The sequence below is a fragment of the Panicum virgatum genome, chromosome 4N (genome assembly GCF_016808335.1).
Source record: "Panicum virgatum strain AP13 chromosome 4N, P.virgatum_v5, whole genome shotgun sequence".
Taxonomy (NCBI): domain Eukaryota; kingdom Viridiplantae; phylum Streptophyta; class Magnoliopsida; order Poales; family Poaceae; genus Panicum; species Panicum virgatum.
In genome coordinates, this window is record NC_053148.1 from 24711605 (window position 1) to 24718164 (window position 6560).

Consider the following 6560-nt stretch of genomic DNA (forward strand, 5'->3'; position numbering starts at 1 on the left):
AAGAGGAGGAAGCCCCTGCCTCTCCAGCAGTCCCGAGGCCCCATCTCAAAATCAAAGTTTTGACGTCGGTCGACCAGATTGTCGTCCAAACCGATTATGAGCGGGATGCCCTCGAGCTGTTGAAGAAGCAGTCGTACGGCCACGCCAAGCGGTTCGATACAGAATTCCTCATGATGACGGGAGTCCGCCAGGACATGAACCGCGCGTTCACCACCGTGGGATGGTCGTGCTTCGCCGACATCACCGAACTAGGTTCACACCTTCTTACCATGGAATTCTTATCAACACTTCTTGTCGAAATCGTCGGAAAAGAAATTAAAATCCACTTCCACTTCCACTTTTTCAACGAGTTCTTTGAAATGCTACCCAGAGACTTTAGTAATGCACTAGGCTTTAGTAAGAAATACCTATTAGAAGCTAATGCATTAACATATGATCTTGAATATGACTGTAGTGCTTGGTGGAATGAAATCTCAAATGAACTAGTAAGTAGTAAAAACAGCATAGTCTTCATTCATAATCCAACTCTGAGAGTTCTAGCCAAGTACTTTCCCGAGCAGACCTCAGCCTATGTAGCTCCTCGGAGCTCATGTGCCTTTATGCTATGGCAAAGAAGATTCGCTACTCACCTGTCATGGGCATGGTTGCACACTGGCAGAAAATGATCACATGCAGTCTCCCATCGACATAACCTCACTGGTCACCTGCATTGTGCGGTATGTCGGTGTTCTTGAGAATGCACAAGTCGCATATCTGCCCGCGACGGATGAGTACTGAACCTTCATTGGTCTGGACCACTTTGTTCAAGCGCACATGATGCGTGAAGGTCTCGGACTCAGTTTTCATGTGCTATCCGGGGTATGAGAAGGAGTTCGAGCTGCCATGCCTGAAGCTCTCGCTCTACTTCATGAAATGTCTGACCCTCTAGATTGAAAAGAAGGGGCCTACACGCCACAGCACAGCTAGTCCTATGACACGTGGCAGAACTCGACGTGACGCACAGTTGGCCGAGGGTGGCACATCACGGCAGGCAGTAGTTTCCAGTCAGGCAGGCACATCCCGCCAGGCAGGAACTTCTCGCCAGCCAGGAGCTTCATGGCAGGCCTGTGCTTCTTAGGAAGCCTGACCATCACACGCTGTACCCTCGCCAGATGCCTTAGCACAGCCTCACCCAGACACCACTAACATGAGCTTCGAGGAGGCCTACGGGTTTTACAACCAGGGTGGCCATCCCTCATACCAGCCTAAGGGTAGCACAGGGTATGGGCACGACCAGGGATTTTACTATCCCTCAGGTCTCCCATGGCCCGCAGGTTGGCCCATCTGCGTCAGCATGCTTCGAGTACAACAACCCGCTCACACGGGAGCTATCGGGACTCACTGCCCGAATAGGCGCCTTAGAGCTACGTCAAGAGGAGTTGGGACACAGCCTCGATCACAACACTAGTCTCACACAGGAGAGTTGGGGATGATATCCTCCATGTCCTATGATTGGCACCATGGTGCGTACTACCCCCCACCACATCCAGACATGTAGCCCTGAGCTTTGTTGAAGCTTGGGGGGGGGAGATCGTCGGTATCCAGGTAAGTCGTCATACCCGCTCGTTCAGTTCAGCCTAGTTAAAAAAAAAAGAGAATTGCCATGCCTAGAATAAATGTGTGGAAATCCATGCAAACTCTTATCTTGGAAATGATGAATAGTTCCTTTGTTTGAACTTTGCATGTTCCCCGTTTACAACATTTTACTCATCTAGTACCAGAGCTAGTTGGTACATAATAGACACACTTAATCTGTTTGTGTGGGAGCATTAACATGATTTCTAAGTCTAAGTTATTGTAGGATTCGAGATGGCCTACATCGGAATTAACACTCTCTACCTCAGTAAGGGAAATTCTCGGAGTAATATTAAAATATGATAAAAGGTTTCCCTGTTGGTTTACATATCCCATCCAGAGCCATAATAATATTTCATGCATGAGCTACCATAGGCTATCTTGATTTACTTTGAGCTTTGTCGAATGGTGAGTTCGCTTGAGAAAAGGTACTTGTCATCTGCTAGTCTTTCTCCTTTGTGTACCTATTTTATTGCTAGCCTCAAAATGTCTGGTAAGACAATTACCTACTCCGGGTATTGTCATCCACTTTCACCAGACAAGTCTCACCACAACTCAGCCCAAAATCTCCACTGTGTGCCTATCCACTTCAAAAAGGGTCAAAATTTCTTCAAATACTCCCTCTGAAAATACTGAATTCATGGAGGACATGAGTTTATCTTTTAAAAAAGAAAGAAAGAAGAAGTGCCCATGATCCTTAGCAAAATTGGTCCAAAAGAGGAGTTCAATAAAATGACCCAAATGCATTTCCAAAAGTGTGAGTCCATTTCTCCCTCTCCCCTGAACATTTGTGATTCCATAAGATCGGAATTTGATCAAGTACCTACCTCTTGTGAACCACTCTTCGGCTCGACGACACAAGTAATCAAGGTATGTCATACTCTACCTACCCATAACTCCAGATATCAGCCTTAGATTAGGAAGAAGTTGGTCAAGTTTTGACCTTGGTGAGGATCATACACCTTGAGCGATTGAGAGTACCTTCAGGGTACCTTAGTCATATACATACTTAAGAAATATTTCGAGAATGAACCTGAACAGGGAAGATAGGAAAATATTCCAGTGAAGGTTGTTCAGTCCTCCAACCGCTCAAGACAAGGGATGAAATGGGAAATAAGTCCCATCATCCAGAACATATAGGTATGAGCCAACTTACTCGAAGTACATACGAATAGAGTAATATGCTGTGCACAAGGTACCTGTAGAGGGCAAACATCGATGCAACTCCTGATCCACCGAACCTCAGTATTAAGCTTTGCTCGAGGACAAGCAAAAGTTTAAGCTTGGGGGGGGGGTGTTGACGGCCACTATCTCACGTTTTTGACCATCAACTTCTCGGGAATAAATTGAGTTTTACACCATGTTCCATGCATATTTTATTTGATTCTAATAAGTTCCACAAGTTTTGGATGAGTTGTGCTTGTAGGAATCGACTGCCCCATGATGGTCGAAATCAGAGAAAATCCCGGCCGACCAGCCTGACACCTCCACATACATGGGTCCAATACTTTCACTGGAGCAATGTGACATGTTCATAAGGTTCCAGAACAAGGCAAACATTTCATATCCTGTCGGTGGACCCGGAAGGCACAAGGTTCAACTCAAAGACCCATATGTCAGTGCCAAGATCGTCAAATGGGGAAACCACGCATCCCAGAGGCAATGTGGAGTGTTGATCTGCAACGTCGGCAAAATGGAGGGCTGAGAGGCTCCGGAGGCAGCCCGCCCGGCCTCCCTCGGGCCGCCCGGCCTAAGATTCCAGCATCTGAGGAAAATACCCAAAGAACCGACGTCCAAGGAGGATCAGAGGCATTCCACAGAAGGTCGGTGGCCAGGTGGCACAATCCTAGGCCGACCGGCCTAGGTTGGGCTGCCCGGCCCCACCTTGCAACCTCTCGGCTCCAGGCTTCATGTGGAAGTTAAGCACCGCCTCTACAGTTGCGTGCACCTGGCGCTAACAGAATTATCGGCCTTCTACCGACCTTGGAAGGCTATAAATACCACTCTCCCCTCACTTGTAAACACACACTCAAAGGAGCAATTCTCTCTTCTCAAGTCTAGAGTAGATTAGTAGTTGGGAGTTAGAGTCGAGTCGAGCTTGTCTCGGGGATCCAGAGTCGTCATCGGAGCTCGGTAAAGCTCTTGTATCTTTTCCATTGACTATTTTAATATAAGTTATCTTCTTTATTTACTTGAGTCAGCTTTACTTTCCGCAAGTATTTATCTTCCCAAGTATTAGTACTTGTCTGCGGGAGTAAGTTTTACCTCTAGTTCAGTTTAAGTTCTCGCTCTCTTGTTTGTCGGAGTTAGTCTTATGGGTTTTCTCGCCCGTACTAGTGTAACTCAAGTTAGTTCGCTATGTTGAGGGGGATCTCTCTTGGAGGCCTCAAGAGAAATCCTAGTACCAAGAGCAGACGTTGTGTCTGACTCAGTGCTAGCTAGAAAGTGTGTTCCACCCCACGGTACCACAGTGGTAGGCGGTAAGTGGTGATAGCCTTGTCCGTCGCTCGTAGTCCACCACGTTCGGGTGTTTTCATAGCAGTAGGATTGCCAAAAGTATGTTGGGCCCCTTCTCACCCCTGTTTGCGCCCTTCGCTTAGGCCGCCGAAGTAAGCTCCTGGTTCTGACATCAAGTTAGAAACTTAGATTAGTTCTAGTGAGGCTAGCTCAGTAGGTTAGATGTGTTTCAGGAGTCCTTTCTCGCTCGTTGCCCTCCCAGCTACGACCACTCTAAGGTACAGAATCTCCTGTGTGTCACATGGTCATAGTTTGGCCATTTATCTTATCAGTTATCTGGCTTACCCCTGCTGAATTAGTCGGACGATAACTTCAGTAAGGGTTGTCACTACAATTTATGATACACTTTACCATAGTGCTTCCTTGAGGATTTCACAATACCCAAGAATACTCCAAGGCGAAGTGCTACACTGATGAATTCTGTGCGCTTGCAGAGTACCTATTCAGATTGAGCATAAGAGACACCAACAGGCACCATGCTCGCATATGAAGTCACTACCTTAGCACCCCGGGTCCCCCACCCTTCGGATGAACAGATAAGATGCTAAGGTAAGCCCGAAAGCACAACGAACCGATATCCTTACCCAGATCATCTGGTCCAAGCAAGCAACTAGTATAACTTGATGAAGCACATATCAAGGCTAAGCATGCTAAGAATATAGCAAGATAACCAAGAACCAACTCAGTATGAATAGCATAACAAGAGTTGGAATACAAATCCATACCAGAGGCCGAGGATTGCTCGCCGACCCCGAGAAGGACTGGATTCGCTAAGAAGATGAAGTACTAGCATAGCTCCACTACCCTAAGGAGTACAAGTCACAAGAGAGTGTGAGAGAGAGGCCTTCAAGTGGTGTGTGTGTAGTGTGTGGAGGGAGGCCCTTTTTATAGTTTGGATAGGTTGGTTCCCGCCATCCCCTCGTATGGAAACATCAGCAACCAACCTTTAGTGTATCAGATCAATCTTCCCACCAAGACGCACCTGGACGGGACGTGGGCCAGGTTCAGCCAACCCATGGGGTCAGCCGGCCCCACCTCGCCGCCTCTGGCCACCGCCCTTCTCTGGTACACTGTCTGGTGGGCCCTTGTGTTGATACGTCGGTGCTGGGGCTTCGTTGGTCGGTTTGGTCTAGTTTGTGGGCCTCTTTTGCATGTGTTACGCAGGACACGATCTTCTACGACTTTGTCTGCATATTCTTTGTGTTTTCTTCTTATTTCGAACTTGTGCTCCTGAAAACATAAATCTTCGAAACCAACTGTGGAGCTAGGTTAGTGATACAAATATGTGAGTAAGAGGTATGGTTTTCCTTCTTTTATGAGTATAGTTGATGCTCATATTTCGCACTTAATGACCATCAACACAGTTGCAGCGACAGGAGGAGTGGAGGGCCTACTGCCGCTGGACGGGTTTTAACCCCGATCAGCCGTAGTGAGCCTGAAGCAGCTTGGGGATGGACCCCCATGAGAGGTAACTTGTGTCATTTATCTTTACTGCTTTCACAACCTTGCATTAAACCCATAAAAATTTGCAAAATCTAGAAAATCCATAAAAATTTGCATAACTAAAACAAATAAAAATTTACAAAACTTAGAAAATACTAAAAAATATTTCTTTAATATGTGTAGTAAGCATGGTGTAAGTTTTTCTTGTTGAGATGATGAATAGTTGCTCTGTTAATTTCCTTCATATGCTTAGTTACAACTTTAAGCTCTACCTATTTTTTAGTTCATTGGCTAAAAGTTACAACCTTAAACTTGAAACTTGTGGGTAGCGAAAAGCATGATCCGAATCTAAGTTGTGAGCTATGATATGGTTAAGTAAAGTTGCTATGATCTTCTCTTATGTGATACTTGATATCCGGAGTATTTAATTTTGAAAATAGAAAAATATAATAAAGTTCCTCGATGATGTGAAATTCCTATCCAAAGCCATATGTTGTTTTAATTGCAAAACCTTCCACATATGCAACTTATTATCTCATCGAGCTTCGTCAAATTGTTGTGACCCTTATTGAGATTCATTTCATACTTCCATGATCAAGATCACGTACACATTTCCACCACATGCTATGCTTCTAGACTAGAAGTAAGCAAACATCCATCCATCCACAAAATAAAACTCCATGTCTATGTATGACACAACTCTCTCTCAAAAATATATCAAGGATATGGGGCTATGCAAAAAGAAAATAAAAGATACATACCCAAACAAGGTATGCCACATGCTTCGGCATGTCAAAAAAAAGTGAGATAAAAGATGCATACCCAAAGAAGGTATGCCACATGCTTAGGCATGTAAAAAAAACCCTTATCCGAAAAGAAAAAGAGAGACAGTTCATACAAAGGAGTTCATACACCATCCACCAAAAAAAATCCACACACTTGCACATCTAGATCAAGGTTTATGACTTGTTTCTCCTTTGGATCCG